Source organism: Saccopteryx leptura, chromosome 10 (genome assembly GCF_036850995.1).
Source record: "Saccopteryx leptura isolate mSacLep1 chromosome 10, mSacLep1_pri_phased_curated, whole genome shotgun sequence".
Taxonomy (NCBI): domain Eukaryota; kingdom Metazoa; phylum Chordata; class Mammalia; order Chiroptera; family Emballonuridae; genus Saccopteryx; species Saccopteryx leptura.
The window spans coordinates 19,754,990-19,773,061 of record NC_089512.1 but is presented as its reverse complement, the minus strand read 5'-3'; the positions used below and the strand labels follow the sequence as shown (position 1 = coordinate 19,773,061).

Below are 18,072 nucleotides of genomic sequence, written 5' to 3'. Positions count from 1 at the left end.
TTTTTATGTTGCTGGCTCACTTGAAGTAGGTCTTCTTTGCCCTGTGCTTTCCCTTGAGAGGATCCTAATCCCATAAATTTTTCTGGCAGGTTCCCTTGGGGCACAGGCAATGCCTTGTTTCCCCATCTATGATAACTGTACTTTCTTCCAACTCATGACTAAATGCTTTGAGAATTTTATCCTGGCTTCTCAGGCATCCTCATCTGTCCAAATATTATGCATGGCTGTCTCAGTCCTTGAGGGGTACTTTCCAGGGGGTTCTTATTAGGAAATATCTAGCTGTAGTTTATGGAGATAACCCTGACTCCTTTCCTAAATTCAGGAACCCTGGGAGGATTATGAACATCTCCCTGAGATCAGTTACCTTTCCTGATCTTAGAGCCAGTTTACTAAGTCGTTAGATGGATATGCATCTTCTTTCTACCCTTAGCTACGTCTAATCTGGTCTCCAGGATCTCATTTCTCGTTTCATATCTGCCTAGATTATGTGCTAAGATCTCAATCATTCTGCTAAAGAAATTTTTCCCTTTTCCATCTTAACCAGTTGTTTTCCTTTTTTTCCCTTTTATTCTCCTACTTGCTCCTATTGTGACACTAAGATCAATGCATAATTTAAATAATTTCCTTCGTTTCTTGAGCAACCTTGATTCCTAAAAACAAAGTGTTATGAACACAGACCTTTGTAATTGTCTTCTTTTCTTTGGATATACAATAATTTCGTCAATTCTTTTCTTCGACCGAAAGAAGATAATCTTATTCCTATTCCATAAATCCCCTATTCATGTGTACAGTATGGTGTGATTCTGGTTTGCTAAAATAGAAGATTCAATCTCATGTAATTAACAAAACAGAACCTCCCATATAAATTCCTATCTTCAACCATGACCCTGAGGTTAAAAAGAGAACAGAAAGAGGTAGATAATTTCAGACCAACTCAGAACCCTTTCTATCTTTAACTACATGCTCGAATTTGCAGAGAAAGTACCTGAGTTTTTTTGCATTCTGTCATTTGACTATCTGACCTCTAAGTCCAGTTTTGATTTACCCCCTGGCCTGCTGCAGAGCCTTTATTTGTTTGCATTATTTTCTGAGGAGTTATTTACTGATGACTAAGTGTAGACAATGTGCTCGTTTCCTTAGAAAGGAACTCATTTCTAAGCTAGTGGGTGTTGGGAAGCTTGCTGTGTAGGACAGGAAGTAGATCAGTAAGTCAATGTGTACTCAATGTGACCAAGGCTATGGGAAAGAGACAATTGTACCACACTGCCTCGTATAGCAGCAGACACAGAGGATGAGATTGGACAGTTGGCCTGAGAGAAGGTAGTTGGTTTGAAACATGTTAGAACAATATTCTTGCTGTCTAATGTAATTGTAGGTGAGGAATGCGCAGTAATTGAAGATGACCCCTCTCTTGGCAGATTTGGAGAATGGCTGGATAATTGGATAACAAATATAATTTTGGGCACACGGAGTCTACAGTGCTTCTATGGAACCTTTTAGAGGCGCTATCCAGTGTGCAATTAGAAAAATAATGGTTGATATTCATTCAGGCCTCACTTTGGGTCAGTACTGTGCTCCAAGCTCTCAATATTGAGTTTTCCCAACTCTCACAACACAGATTATATCCTTTATCATCAACCCCACTTTAGAGAAGAGGAAACTGAGGTTTGAAAAGTTTAACTAACTCACCTAAATTCACACAGCTAGTAGGCGGTAGCACCCAGATTTGAGCGCAAATAGTCTGATTCTAGTCTCTGCTCATGACTACTTGTAATTAAAAAAATATTCACTGAGTACTTATGAGGTATCAGGCACTGTTCTAGGGGCAGGAGATACAGTGTATAAAGAGACAAAATTCTGTCTCCATGAACTAATATTTTGGTGCAAACAAAATAGATAGTACTGTATAATTTATAGATGTTAATATATTATAACATACATAAGAAAATAATTGATTTTTAAATCTATAACTATTTTATAAAGCACATATAGCAATATTGTAATTATAAAATAACAATAGTTTAATTTTATCAGTGATACCACTATTCCTGAACCACACTGCTTCATGGCTTCATGGCAGAACTGGAAGCCAGAGCAAGGTTAGGGTAGCAAAGAACCTGTCCAGGAGGTGAGGCAGGGATGGGTGGCTGGCACTGCTGTGGGTGGAACTACAGAGTGGACATGTAGGAGAGTCATGTTTCCAGAGGATAAGCTTGGCAGATGGTGCTGGTTTGATCAGTCCTTCACCAAGAACAGATCATAAGAGTATGTAATACAACCAAGGCGGGCGCTGGGGGGGTAAGGGGGACTCACCCAGCTTCCATTTTCAACTTCATTCTTCCCTGTCTAACTCTATTGCTGAAGCTATAAAAGCCAAAATCTCAATTCAATTTCTCAGTCTTTCCTGAAGCTAAGTGTGACTTTGTGACACTGTTGTATCCTACAAGGTAAAAGCAATCATTGGTGCCAACTCTTCCCTTTCTTAGTTCTTCCTGATGTTGTGGACTGAATGTGTTTTCCCCAAAGTATATCATTTGACACCATAAACCTCAATGTGATGCTGTTAGGAGGTGAGGCCTTTGGGAGATAATTATGTTAAATGAGGTCATGAAGGTAGGACCCTCTTGATGGAATTAACAGCCTTATAAGAAGAGACATCAGAGCGCTTTCTCTTGCTCTCTCTCTCTCTCTCTCTCTCTCTCTCTTTCTCTCTTTTTCTCTGCCATGTGAGGACACAGCTGGAAGACATCTCACATCCAGGAAGAGGGTGCTCTCCAGGAAGCAAATCAGCCAACACCCTTTATCCACTGGGGTGCCCATACTCCTCCCGATACACCCTCACCCCACCAATGCTGCAGTTAATGGCTTGTCTGAGCAACTTTTGCCAGATAATTGTACTTGGCTGAAGAGCGTTAGCTGCCCAGGAGACAGAAGTATCAACCAAAGAAAGAGGGGGACAGTGGCAGGTGACTGATTAATAAGAGATTAAATAAAAATTGTACTTAAGCCTAGCTATTTATCTCAAGATTAGACAACTTTGTGGCACTGTTTATGCTCTAGAACACCCATGGATTAAGACCAAGCTGGTCCTTTTCCAGAGACTACTGCCTTGATCAACTGCTTCCCCTTCCCAGTTCTGCTTCCTCCACTCTCGAACAGGTTATGCCTGAAAAGCACTCCCTCAATGAGTACCCGATACCCAAATCTCTAGGTTCTGTTTTGAGAGACCCCAACTTGACACCTACCTGCAAATTCCCTATTTTAAGAGTAGCCTTTCCTGAATGAGTAGCAGGTGCACCAATACCAACACCACAACCTAGAGTCTTAAACCATTCATCACGCTCTAAAATTACTCACGGTCCCACTGGAGATACCTTTGTCTTCCCTCATGTTATTGCTGTGTATCAATTAGAAGCTTCAGTGAAGCCCATGGTCTGGTAGCACAAACAGAAACGTTGGAGGCAGAAATGGATTAATTTTTCACTCCATCAAAGTTCAAGTCATTAGGGATCTCAACATAGCTACCAGATTCTGAGACTAGGATTCACTCTGTGAGCAAACATGATAAGAAAACACTTGTTTGCCTGATGTACAAGAAAAGGCATCTCTTTTGGTCCCCAAATTCTGCCCGTGTAGAAATAAATTACCAAAGGATATGGAAAACTCAAAATTACTATTGGGAGCATGTATTGGAAGAAATTTCAGTGTAAATCTTCAGATCTTAGGGCTTTAAAAGCAGACCAGTTTCTGTTATAAAAAAAATGTCCCATCCTACAAGTTGGTACGTGTAGGAAAAATAAAACCTTGCTCAGTGGTGTTTGAGAAATAGCCCATTTCTTCAAGTGTACATGACAAGGGTCATTTTGTATAAATTAAACATAGGTGTGGATAGTGTATTAATGATCCAAATTTCAGAAACTGATCAACAGGAAGCAAAAATAGGGAAGTCAGACAGTATAGGGAAGGGTTTATTTACATGAAATTGAACAAGATACAAAATAATACCTGTATTTTAGCTAATCATAGTAGGAACTAGAAAAAGCAGTTTGTGCCCTGGTTGATTGCCTCAGCAGTAGAGTGTTGGCCCGGCATGTGGAAGCCCCACATTTGATTCTGGTCAGAGTACACAGGAATCTGCTTCTCAACCCCTCCCCCTTCTCTTTCTCTCTCTCTGTCTTCTCCTCCCTCAGCCATAGCTCATTTGAACAATTTGGCCCTAGGCACTGAGGATGGCTCCATAGCCTCATCTTAGGTGCTAAAATAGCTCAATTACTGAGCAACGGAACAACAGCCCCAGATGGGCAGAACATCACCCCATAGGGGGCTTGCTGGTGGATCCTGGTTGGGGTACATGCAGGAATCTGTCTCTCTGCCTCCTTACTTCTCACTTAAGGAAAAGAAAGAAAGAAAGAAAGAAAGAAAGAAAGAAAGAAAGAAAGAAAGAAAGAAAGAAAGAAAGAAAGAAAGAAAGAAGAAAGAAAGGGAAGGAAGGAAGGAAGGAAGGAAGGAAGGAAGGAAGGAAGGAAGGAAGGAAGGAAGGAAGGAAGGAAGGAAGGAAGGAAAGTTGTGGAAGTTACCATGGCTGGTTGCTGAGAAAGAGAAATTAGAAAAGAAAAATATTTGAGTGCAGGAACCTAAAAGGAGAGAGCACCATCTTAGGGCCTGGGAAATTTCCTAGAAGAGCCACTTTGAGCCCAAAAACATGCATGGAAAATAACCCACCACAGCGTTGATCTTCATGTGCCAAAAGGCAGAGAAATCACAACATGAACAAGAGGAGAAATTCATAGATGTTCTTCTTCTTTTCAGTGGCCCAAAGAGCACAATAAAAGTAAGAAGAGAAATGAAACTTATGAGTTTGACAAAGTTGGATTTTCTCTGTGTAGCACTTACAATTTAAAACCAAAAGAGTTAACACTCTTGAGATTTTCATCCTAAAGCTAAACGCTTTAATATTATTAAAAACAAAAATTCTGGATTAGACTGTAAAGCAATTTAACCTCTCCTAACTACATGTCTTCTTCTATAAATAAAAATATTAATAGTGCCCATTTCATGGGGGATATGGGGCAGATGAAGCGGATTAATAGGCACCGGGTAGTGTCTGGCTCATGGGAAGTGCATTATTAGGCATCCGTGTCACATGAGACAAGACCTCACCAGGTAATAGAGAGTACACAACAGGATCAAACCACTGAGCTTTGATTCCAGGGTTGGTGCTTAAGGAAGGCAAGACTCTTTTCCCTCCCATGGTGGCAGAGAAGGCAAAGAGCCTTCTGTGAGAAGCCTTTGAAGTTTATTGTGGGTTGACCCATGGGTTAGAAACTGGTTAGCTCAGTTGGTTCATCATGCTCACACAGCCCAGGTTCTAACCTGACCTTATGTGCCTTTTTTTGGGGGGGAGGGAGATTTCTCTGGGGCCATAAATTCCATCCAATTCTTAATCAACCATTATGCACATAACTATAGTCAATCTAAGAGAACTGGGTATTCAAAACCCATCACGACTTGAGCAGTTCAGAAAGCTATCAGTCTCTAAGTTACATAAGAAATGCAACTCATATCTATTGTGCCCCTATTAAGTATCAGGCATGTAGCAAGCACGACTTCATGAGCATGAGCATAAGTTTGTTTAATTCTCATATCAACCCTATGTTGCAGTAAGCTCCATTTTACTTTTTTTTTTTTTTTTTTTTAGAGACAGAGAGAGTCAGAGAGAGGGATAGACAGGGACAGACAGACAGGAACAGAGAGATAAGAAGCATCAATCATTAGTTTTCTCGTTGTGCGTTGCAACGCCTTAATTGTTCATTGATTGCTTTATCATACGTGCCTTGACCGCAGGCCTTCAGCAGACCGAGTAACCCCTTGCTCGAGCCAGTGACCTTGGGCTCAAGCTAGTGAGCTTTTTTGCTCAAACCAGATGAGCCCCTCACTCAAGCTGGCGACCTTGGGGTCTCAAACCTAGGTCCTCCGCATCCCAGTCCGACGCTCTATCCACTGCGCCACCGCCTGGTCAGGCCATTTTACATTTTAATGGCATTATAAACATAAACACATGACCATTGTAGTAAAACTGGGACAGACTCACTTCTGCTACATTCTATTGGTAAAGCCAAAATTCCAAGGGAAGGGACTACATGGGGGTGTGGATACTTGCTCCACTTATTGAGCAAATGAGGTTCATTTGAGACCACTGAGTTATAGACTTCCATACTCTGTCTCTATGATGCTTAGTTCAAATTCTCTAGAGAATGCTCCTGGGCCTGGGGTCCATCCCAGTCCAATCATTAGTGGTCAGAAAAGGAAAGAGTCATATGACACAAACACGGCCTTTCAAAAGCCATTTTTCCACCTGCAACTATGTGATAGAGAAAGACCAGTTCTTAGAAATGAGGGTGTGGACTGAGGGGATACCACAAAATAGGTTGATTATGTTAACACCATGAAAGAGAGAATTAAGCACCAAACTCCGTGATGCTGCTAACTATAAGTGTAATAAGAATCCAAGAAAGAACACGATCAGCATTACCCGAAATATTCAAGGGAATTTATTTTTGTTGTTGTTCTTGTTGTGTCTTACAGCATGTACTCTGGAATTATTAGTGGAATTTAGGTAGGACCAGGGGAGAAAGAAAGACATTCTATGTGGAACAATGACGCTAGCAAGGTGGAAATGAGCGGTGCCCATGGAGGAGACAATGAGAGACAGAGCTAAGAAGTGTTCTAATGAGCTAGTACCTAACATGACACCTGAAAATTTTTGATAAATGCAGGCCATCTTCTCCTTGAAGTCTCATTGCCTTAAAATGTAGATTTTAAGGCCCTGGCCAGTTGGCTCAGCAGTAGAGCGTCGGCCTGGCGTGTGGGGGACCCGGGTTTGATTCCCGGCCAGGGCACATAGGAGAAGCGCCCATCTGCTTCTCCACCCACCCTCCTTCCTCTCTGTCTCTCTCTTCCCCTCCCGCAGCCAAGGCTCCACTGGAGCAAAGATGGCCCGGGCCCTAGGGATGGCTCCTTGGCCTCTGCCCTAGGCGCTAGAGTGGCTCTGGTCGCGGCAGAGCAACGCCCCGGAGGGGCAAAGCATCGCCCCCTGGTGGGCAGAGCTTCGCCCCTGGTGGGCGTGCCGGGTGGATCCCGGTCGGGCGCATGCGGGAGTCTGTCTGACTGTCTCTCCCCGTTTCCAGCTTCAGAAAAATACAAAAAAAAAAAAAATGTAGATTTTAAGAAGGTAGGAACTTTGATTTATGGAGCGTAAATCCTCTAGATTTGTTCTTATCTGTTCTTAAAATTGCCTTCGGTATTGTATTAATTTCCTATTGCTGCCATAACAATTTACCACAAACTTAGCAGCTTAAAACCACACAAATGCAGTGTGTCACAGTTCTGTAGATCAGAGGTCTGAATGGGCTCAGCTAGTTCCTCCACTCTGGGTCTCACAAGGCCAAAACCAAGACATCAGCCAGCCTGGGATTTTATTTGGAGCCTCTCAGGGAGAATCTTCTTTCAAGTCTATTCAGGTTGATGGCTGAATTCAGTTCTTTGTAGCTAGAAAGCTGAGGTTTCTATGTCCTTGCTGGCTGTCAGCTGGGAGCCTCTGTCCTCTCTTTCAGGCTACCGGCCTTCCTTGTCACATTTCCCCTCCTGTCTTCAAACCAGCAATGGCACATGGAATCTTTCTTGTACTTCAAATTCTCTAATCTTTTGCTTCCTCTCTGCAGCCTCCAGCCAAAGAAAGTTCTCTGCTTTTCAGGGCTCCTGTGATTTGATCAGGCCCATCCAAATAATGCAGGACAACCTTCCCTATTTAAAATTCACAGCCTTAATTACATCTACAAAGTCCTTGTGCTGTGTCACATAACATATTCATAAGCTCCAGAGATTACGTGTGGACATCTTTGGGGCTCAATCTCTTTACTGCGGCTCTCCTAAATCTCTTAACATTTCCATACAAATTTTAGAATTTGTCTATCAGTTTTCACAAAAATATTCTAATGCGATTTTTTTTTTTACATACTCAGAGCTGTAGATATTTAATGCATATAATTTGATGTGTTTGGAACCAGTGTAATTTTGATCGGGAATGCCCTCTAAACTATGTCATTGGAATAGGTCAGAAAGCTGTATGCCTGATCCATAAGTTTTGTACACTTCACAGAATTTATTTTTCTGAATAACATTTAACATTAGATCATTGGCTTATATTTTAAAACAGAATAGGAAACAGTGTTACAAAATTCAGTTTGTGCTAATGAGGTAATATTGAGAACAGAGTTCTCTACAGCAGAAGGTACCTCTTCAATGAAGACCAACAGGAAAAAATTCTCTCTGTCCCCAGAATTGTGAATAACTGTTCATTTTCTCAGAAAATGTAACTTAAGTGTCTGATTAAATTTCCCACTTTGCCTTAGCTACAAGGAAGATCAGTTTTAGTGACCAAACTTCTAGCAAACTCTATCAGATATGGTATGTGTTTTGGGGTTTAAATATTAAGCTTACTCTTAGAAGGCAAAGTAACTATAGAAAGTGAAAAACAGCTTCACTGGGGGGCAAACTCCAGAGGGCAGGTGCTAGTTTGCTTCATGCATGCCTGTATAAACAATATCTATACGTGGCATAAGTAAATGCTACATAACACAACACAGTACCCTGAAAATATTGTATAATGCTCAATGCGATAATAAAGATAGGGAAGGCAGAAAAAGGAAAGAAGTCTACAGTGTCTAAAATCAACTGATCGATTAATTAATTATGAAAAATGTGATGGGATATTTCACAAATGTCGATTTTGAATGTATGATATATAATTGTTTTTGTTAAAAGAAATTGGAACATCAAATGATGTAGAGATGTTTTCTCAAAATCTATGTTCTCTGGTTGACCAATATCATCCTGTTAAATTTGTCTAAATTAAAAAAAGAAAAAAAACAAATTGAAATATCCATTAGCAGAGCAAGACAGAAATTTTTGTACTTATGTGGAAAGAGACAACACTGTGAATTCAAACACACACTGTATAATTACATTGTTGTTTTTGAAAAAAAAAAATCTGTGTGAATATTTGCATATTTTTTCCCTAAAGACATTGTCTTAAGTGCAAAGAGAAAACTAGGTGTTCTGAGCACTGTTCTACTTTCTACCCAGTATTATTGTGACCTTGACTTGGGACATCTTCTCCCAAGGGTGACAATGGTGCAATGAAATCTGGCATGAAATTATTTCTTTCCTATGTTACCAGTGGCAATTTATGTCAGTAAACATATGGGTTGTCAGTTTAGCATTGCATACCTGAAGTCATTATGATGTTCATAACCTTTGGTTAATTATTCCACATATGGACATTTATCTTAAGGAAATTGCTCCACTATCATAGACATGACCCTATGGTTTGAGCCCAAAGGTCACTGGCTTGAAGCTCAAGGTCACTGGCTTGAGCCCAGGGTTGCTGGCTTGAGCAAGGGGTCACTCATTCTGCTGTAGCCCCCCAGTCAAGGCACATATGAGAAAGCAATCAATGAACAACTAAGATGCCGCAACGAAGAATTAATGCTTCTCATCTCTCTCCCTTCCTGTCTGCCTGTCCCTATCTGGCCCTCTAACTCACTCTGTCTCAATTGATTTTAGAGAGACAGAGGCGGGATGGAGAAGGGAGAGAGAGAGAGAGAGAACCATCAGTTTGTTGTACTTACTTGTTCCATTTAGTTGTGCACTCATTGGTTGCTTCTCATATGTCCTGACTGGGGATCATACCCATGATCTGGAAAAACCAAAGCAACACTTTATACACTGAGCACCAAGCCAGGGTTGTAATATCTTCTTAACTTTTCTCTCAGTTGGATGATATTTGAAGCAGTTCCTATAGCCTCTTCATCACTTTAAAGTATTAAAAATAAACTTAACAGTCTTATTTTGGGTATTAAAATGTTTAATAAAATCTAAATCTAAACTTCAATCTCATTAACTTAAAACTCTTGATCTGAGTTTAGAAACCTGAATGAAGAGTGGGAAGCAGTGAGGGGGAGAGGAGGAGGAGATAGTTTTTCTATTTTTTTGTTTTACTTTCTTCCCCACTTCCCTGCTCAGGATGGGGGCAGGAGAAGAGAGGAGAGGAAAAGCATGTGAAATGTGAAATGTTTCACTTGACTGAAGCTGGGGTCAGCCCTCTGTGTGTCGCAGATAAATGAATACTAGTAGCCCATTCTTTTTAGCCCCTCTTGTGGCATGAATTCCTCACGTAGGGGTCTCCTGCATTGTTCCAGGTAAGCAGAGACACTTGGTTTTGGGTTACCGCTTTGGCACAGACAGACCTCTTGGGCAGGATCTTTTAAATTCAACATGAAGCCAGTTACCTCCCAAAGACCACTGATGTCACACCACAATGACAGCACTCTAAATGCTCTGACTTCAAGGAAAGCTATAACTAGCTTTTTACCTTTATATATTTCTAGGTGAGGATCAGACACCAGCCTCTGTGTTCTCCAACACAGCACATGCCTCCAGGAGTTCTCCTGAGGACCCTCTCACTTTGTTTAAGTTGGGGAATATAAATAGGGAGAAACCAAAGCATTGTTTGGCTCTCTCCAAAAGGAATCTCACTAGTAATATCCTCTAAATCAGGGGTCCCCAAACTACGGCCCATGGGCATGCAGCCTCCTGAGGCCATTTATCCAGCACTCCACCGCACTTCCGGAAGGGGCACCTCTTTCATTGGTGGTCAGTGAGAGGAGCACATTGACCATCTCATTAGCCAAAAGCAGGCCCATAGTTCCCATTGAAATACTGGTCAGTTTGTTGATTTAAATTTACTTGTTCTTCATTTTAAATATTGTATTTGATCCCATTTTGTTTTTTTACTTTAAAATAAGATATGTGCAGTGTGCATAGGGATTTGTTCATAGTTTTATTTTATAATCTGGCCCTCCAACAGTCTGAGGGACAGTGAACTGGCCCCTTGTGTAAAAAGTTTGGGGACCCCTGCCCTAAATCCTCCACCTTCCAATATAAATAGAAGAGGGGTAGATGACAGTCTATGAGGGGCAGAGTAGGTTTTTTGGATCTTCCTTTAGGAAGGACCATGTGGGTGATCGGGCACCTCTCTTTAGATGCATGGACATTTAACACGCCTTCACCCCAGCTGCAGCTCTGAAACAAAAAGCATTCTGTGACACTACTTTACTCACTTATTTACTACTTTTTAAAACTAATAAAATTTATTTCACTAAACTTCAAACAACTTTTACAATTTTTTCCATACTATAATAGAAAACCTACTTCTCAGCAAAGAAAAATGGCCTTCAAAGTTTTAAATGTGTGTAGTTGCTCATGCAAAATGCCTATTACAGCTTATGGTATGGTAGACTGGTTAATCAAATCAAAATACAAATCTTCTACTATCTAGGGAGTACGATGGAATGGAAATAATTCATTCATAAGATTCCAATTTATAACACAACTTCATTACTTATAAAATAATACCCTAAGAAATATAATTCTATCAAGCTTCAATTTGAACAAATGTACAAATACTTAAGCAACAGCTGTTACATTAAAAAAAGAATTCAAAATGACTGTAGAAGAGTGACAGAAACATCATTAGCATGATTGCCCTGGTTCAAACCTTCAGAAGGAGGCTCTCTGAAGACTAACTCAGCCCTGGGAAACTCATACCTTGATGGTAGCCCTTGGGCAAGAGTCACGGAGAAATCATCTTGGTGGATAGATGTTTCTCAGCACTAATGGAGGATGTAGGGCCAGGAAAACCTCCTGTGGGAAGTAATCTCAGGAATTCATACAGGTTTCTTGGAGGAGAGGGAGATAAATGAAGTTCTCCTCTTATAACATATCCAGTGAACCCATTTCAGCATGCAACCTTCAACTGGATAATGTGGGTGAGGAAAAAAGCTTATGCCAGCTTCACTTTTAGATGGTAGAGTTGGATCAAGAGGACCTAAATTACCAAAAGCGTCTTCAGGATGAGTCCCACCAGATCCCTTTTTTTTTTTTTGCATTTTTCCGAAGCTGGAAACAGGGAGGTAGTCAGACAGACTCCCGCATGCACCCGACCAGGATCCACCTGGCATGCTCACCAGGGGGCGATGCTCTGCCCCTCTGGGGCGTTGCTCTGTTGCATCCAGAGCCACTCTAGCACCTGAGGCAGAGGCCACAGAGCCATACTCAGCACCTGGGGCCATCTTTGCTCCAGTGGAGCCTCGGCTGGCTGCAGGAGAAGAAGAGAGAGACAGAGAGGAAGGAAGGAAGGAGGGAGGAGGGAGGGAGAAGCAGATGGGCGCTTCTGTGTGCCCTCGCCAGGAATCGAACCCGGGACTCCTGCACGCCAGGCCGACGCTCTACCACTGAGTCAACCGGCCAGGGCCAGATCCCATTTTTAAAGATGTGAATCAATTTCTCCCACAAAAGAAGGCCCATTAAAACTTATGAATCTTGCTGGTGTAGAAAGATAACCAGCATCTGAAGCAAAAATGGAAACTCTGTCTTGTATTTGTGAAGGAAGAGCTGGACCGGTATATAGATGGCCTGGTGGACACTATATTATCCTGGGCTCTAGATCCCATGGAAGTGGCATCTGGTGATGCAGGGCATCATTGAACCCTGACTCTCTAAACCATCCCAGCTGGACATACCTCCTGTCTTGATGACCCGCTGAGCCAGAGGATTTCCTGGTTCTCATGGGCCATGACCAAATAAATGTTGCACTTGGATCACCGAGGCATTAAGGATCTTTTTCTAAAATCTCAAATTTTACATCTTCTGTGGTAATGTTGGGTCTTCCTCATGAATTTTCTGCAATTGAGAACAATAGGCTGGCTTTTCAAAGGACAAATACGTCCTTCCATTTCTTCTCCTAGACTGCAGGGGTCCCCAAACTTTTTACACAGGGGGCCAGTTCACTGTCTTTCAGACCGTTGGAGGGCCGGACTATAAAAAAACTATGAACAAATCCCTATGCACACTGCACATATCTTATTTTAAAGTAAAAAAAACAAAACGGGAACAAATACAATATTTAAAATAAAGAACAAGTAAATTTAAATCAACAAACTGACCAGTATTTCAATGGGAACTATGGGCCTGCTTTTGGCTAATGAGATGGTCAATGTCCGGTTCCATATTTGTCACTGCTAGTCGTAACAAGTGATATGACGCACTTCCAGAGCCATGGCGCGCATCCCACGTCACCAGAAGTAGTACTGCACGTGAGCGACGCCGCGCTTTGCGGCGCCGCCACATACAGTGCTCCTCTCACTGACCACCAATGAAAGAGGTGCCCCTTCCGGAAGTGTGGCGGGGGCCAGATAAATGGCCTCAGGGGGCCACATGGGCGGGGTCCATGAGCCGTAGTTTGGGGACCCCTGTCCTAGAGCTTTGGCTTGTTTTTTGGTTTGGTTTGGCTTTGTGTTTTGTTTTGTTTTGTTTTGTTTTGTTTTGTTTTGTTTTGGCATCCAGGCCTTCATGGCCTGGTTCATGTTTTTATCTTCTTTGAAACTTTTTCCCCTATCTAAATTATTCTTTTTCTCTACAAGAAAATTTCCTGGGAGATTTCTTACTTTTGTCTTAATGCAGCTTGGTCTTTAAGTACATGCTGAAGCTTTTTAACCTCATTTAATCTTTGCATTTTCTCATTTCAACAATGCATGTTTGATTGTTTGTTTGTATGTTTGTTTGTTTAGGAAATTGTGCTATGTGAACAGTTACTGATTGTTTTCTTTCTTCCCCAGCTACTTAAATATATATATTTGGTTACTTTCTTCTTCAAGGGTTTATAAGGAAGCATTTAGCTTGATGACATCAATCAGTTTCCTCAAAGCTCATATTGACTGCTCATCTAAGTGGTTCCCAATTTTTATTAAAACTTGACCTTTAATATATGTCATTCTAATAACTTGAATAACAAAATGGAAAGTACACATACAACACTTCTGCTTTATACGGATATAGGGTGATTAGCTAAGGGGAATACTTACATGCAATTTGTTTAATTACAGGCAGAACTAGCCACTTTTTCTATTGAACACCACATTCACTTGAAAGAAAAACTGACAAACTGTACAGGCTTAGGTATTTGGCAGATAATTTTTGAAAATAAACAAAGTAAGCCTGTCATTTCAAAGAAAACAACGGATAGTATTTTTTGCCAATGATAAAATACCAGTTGTCAAGTGAATATTTGAATTTGGGAAAAACTGTATCTGTCACGACAAGCTTGTCAGCTTCCCAATACTTAAAGACTTTTATGATTAAATCAGTGGTCTTGTTAATAGACATTAGATTTTTATATTTTATAATGAAATATGTCAACATTTGGAAGATCTGAATAACTCAGTAAACCAATATTTTTCAAGTGACCAATACATGATGTTGCAAAATCATGCACAGGTAAAAGATCTCTAGAAAGTGCAGAATAGACCAATAAATTTTAATGTATCAGAGTGTGGAAATTTTATTTATATGATGTCAGATTCCACATTGCAACTACCCTTTAATAAACAATTGCCAAGTTTAGTATAATAACAAAGAATGCCCACAATTTATCTAAAAAGTTGTTAACATACTACTCCCTTTTCCAACTACTTATTTGTGTAAGGCATAATTTTCTTTATATATCTGAATTATGGCAACATATTAAATGCAGCAGATATAAGAATCCAGCTATCTTCTGTTAAGTCAGGCCTTCTAAAAATGTAGAAATCTATAAAATAATGCCAGTTTTCTCACTAACCTGTAGGGAGGATTTGGGAGAAATTGGGCACTCTTTCATTAAAATTTGTTATTGATTTTTAACAGTAGGAGTTTATAATAAATAATTCTATTAATAACTATGAAAAATATAATAATGAATAAATACTATTCTTAAAATATCTCCATTTTAATTTCTGACACAGTAAACATCAGTAGATTTAACCTACATAAAAGCTATTTGGGTTCCTGGATAATTTTTAAGAATGCAAAGTGGTCTTGACACCCAAAACTTTGAAAACTGCTGTTTGAGAACCTGCCACTATTTTTGTTGTTGTTGTTGTGCACTGCATTTTTCACTCTTCCCGTCCTTCAGTGTCTTGGGAAAGTAGTTTTCTGGTTTCCTGAAGATGGGCATGCTCATCCACAGCTCCCTTCAAAGCTGCCCTTGCTGTTCCTCACTCTTCCACTATAACTTGGGATTGAATGGCTTCTGACTCATCTGCCAGTGACTGAGCTTCTTTGCGATGCTCATCTGGACATTTAGATTCTTCTTTCCTCCATTCTTTTCCTGACAAGTCTATCTGACCCTCAAGAAGGAACTTCATAGAAGTTTGGTGTGTTTTTTTTTATTATTACTGTTTGCCTCCAGACTCAGCATTTCTAATACTTTGGTCTCAAGGCTGGCCCCTTCCAAAAAGGACGCTTCATATTCCTGAGCTCAGACATTTTATTTTTTAAAAATCTGGGGCAGAGGCCCTGGCCAGTTGGCTCAGTGGTAGAGCGTCGGCCTGACGTGCAGGAGTCCCGGGTTCAATTCCCAGCCAGGGCACACAGGAGAAGCGCCCATCTGCTTCTCCACCCCTCCCCCTCTCCTTCCTCTCTGTCTCTCTCTTCCCCTCCCGCAGCCAATGCTCCATTGGAGCAAAGTTGGCCCGGGTGCTGAGGATGGCGCTATGGCCTCTGCCTCAGGCGCTAGAGTGGCTCTGGTTGCAACAGAGCAACGCCCCAGATGGGCAGAGCATCGCCCCCTGGTGGGCGTGCCGGGTGGATCCCAGTCGGGTGCATGCGGGAGTCTGACTGACTGCCTCCCCATTTCCAACTTCAGAAAAAAAAATACAAAAAAAAAAAATCTGGGGCAGAATGAGTTATGCCAAGCTCTTTCTCCCTACATTTAAAAGTTGACTTTATCTATGAGAAAGCCTATATCACCATCTCCCAAGTAGCAGGTAACATCACCCAGAGCTGGACCAGGACTCACACCTCCAAGTAGGGTCCTCATCCTACATAGCATTTCCAGGATGGCCTGCAGTAACATTCTGTGGCTATCAGAACAGCCTCAGGTTGTCAGGGCCCAACAGCCGACAGGGTCCCCATAGAATCCTCCATTCAGAACATAAGCCAACATATCAGTGAGGCCTGTCCAACTGCCCTTCAGCAGGGCCAGTCCCACCATGTGTTCTTGGGCACGTGTTGTTGGGGTCTCAGCCTGGGCTGTGTAGCTGCAATGGTTCCAAGTTTGTAATATGGCAACTTTGGTCCTGGCTGAGTAGCTCAGTTGGAGTATTGTCCCAATTAAAAAGAACACCTCAGCCCTGGCTGGTTTGCCCAGTGGTAGAGCGTCGGCCTGGCGTGCAGGAGTCCCGGGTTTGATTCCCAGCCAGGGCACACAGGAGAAGCGCCCATCTGCTTCTCCACCCCTCCTCCTCTCCTTCCTCTCTGTCTCTCTCTTCCCCTCCCGCAGCCAAGGCTCCATTGGAGCAAAGTTGGCCCGGGCGTTGAGGATGGCTCTATGGCCTCTGCCTCAGGCACTAGAATGGCTCTGGTTGCAACAGAGCAATGCCCCAGATGGGCAGAGCATCTCCCCCTGGTGGGCATGCCAGGTGGATCCCAGTTGGGCGCATGCAAGAGTCTGTCTGACTGCCTCCCCATTTCCAACTTCAGAAAAATACAAAAACAAAAAAAAAAGAACACCTTCTTGTAAGTGTGCCCTCAGACAGAGGGCTTTGTGGTGCTAGCCATTACTCAGGTGCTAAACAGATATAAGGTGAGGTGGCTACACTCACAGCAACCAGGAAAGAAGTTGTTGGAATTGGTGGTAAAATTAGGGCTATATGTCATAGGACTCATTAGGACCAGTTTCTGGTGACATTCAAAAGAGTGAGAAGGAAACCCTCTACTTTTGGAGATGTGTCAGTTATTGCCATGAAATTACTAAATGTTGGGTATGAATTTGATGAAAGATCCATTGTTTTTAATCAATTCACATATGTCATCTCTTATAAGACAGGGAAAAAAAACCCGTCTTTTCTCTTAATGCCATTGCAAGTGCTAAGAGTGTGAGTATCCACGATGACATTGATGCTGACGTGCGGCGGAATTACCAGGTATACAGTCTGGCCAACATCAGCTACTATTCTCTGAAAGAATCCACCACGAGCAAGCAAAGTGTCAGGATGATGGCCGCAGACAATGAGAGCAAGAATGCTTCTGAGATGATCGACAAATTAACTTTGACCTTCAACCGCACCCGCCAGGCTGTCATCACAAAGGAGTTGATTAAAATCATCTCCAGTGCTGCGGTTCTGGATGAATGAAAATCAAGTGTCATCCTTCGACAAGAGGTAAAGCAGGAAAATTCAGCCAGTTGATTTTGTTTTTAGCTTACTGCTGTGCTGGTCAGAAGAAATTATTGGTCCGTTATTTAAATTACTAAAGACAGCAAGATATTTGTAAATTATCTCACAATACACAACTTATGATAAGAAAAAAATATATATGCCAGTGCCTGACAACAAGAACAGACCAGCAGTGGGAGGGATACAGGGAGGGCAAGGGAGCAAAATGACAGAACAGAGGTTTTTCATATTTTCTGCATCATAGCCCACCAATAAATCATGGTGACTGGGAGAAGTGGTAGCCTCTTCGTGGCTGAGGGGACAGACCCCTACTGGCAGTGAGGAAAGAGAGATGAGTATCCACTTCTTTACACATGTTACCCCTTCCAGGATTGCTGAGCAACCCAGAACTCTGCTATAAATGAGCCAACATTCCTGTACTTGTTTTCATAACCCTAGAGTAGGGGTCCCCAAACTACGGCCCACAGGCCTCATGCGGCCCCCTGAGGCCATTTATCCAGCCCGCCACACTTCCCGCACTTCCTGAAGGGGCACCTCTTTCATTGGTGGACAGTGAGAGGAGCATAGTTCCCATTGAAATACTGGTCAGTTTGTTGATTTAAATTTACTTGTTCTTTATTTTAAATATTGTATTTGTTCCCATTTTGGTTTTTTACTTTAAAATAAGATATGTGCAGTGTGCATAGGGATTTGTTCATATTTTTTTTTTTATAGTCCGGCCCTCCAATGATCTGAGGGA

The 18,072-nt window shown here is 41.7% G+C and overlaps 1 pseudogene; it reads left to right on the top strand.

Annotated features, from left to right (window-relative positions):
* Positions 1–17,332, top strand: part of LOC136381830 (ATP synthase subunit gamma, mitochondrial pseudogene) — a 77,739-nt pseudogene extending 60,407 nt beyond the window's left edge.
* Positions 17,333–18,072: the final 740 nt, after the last annotated feature.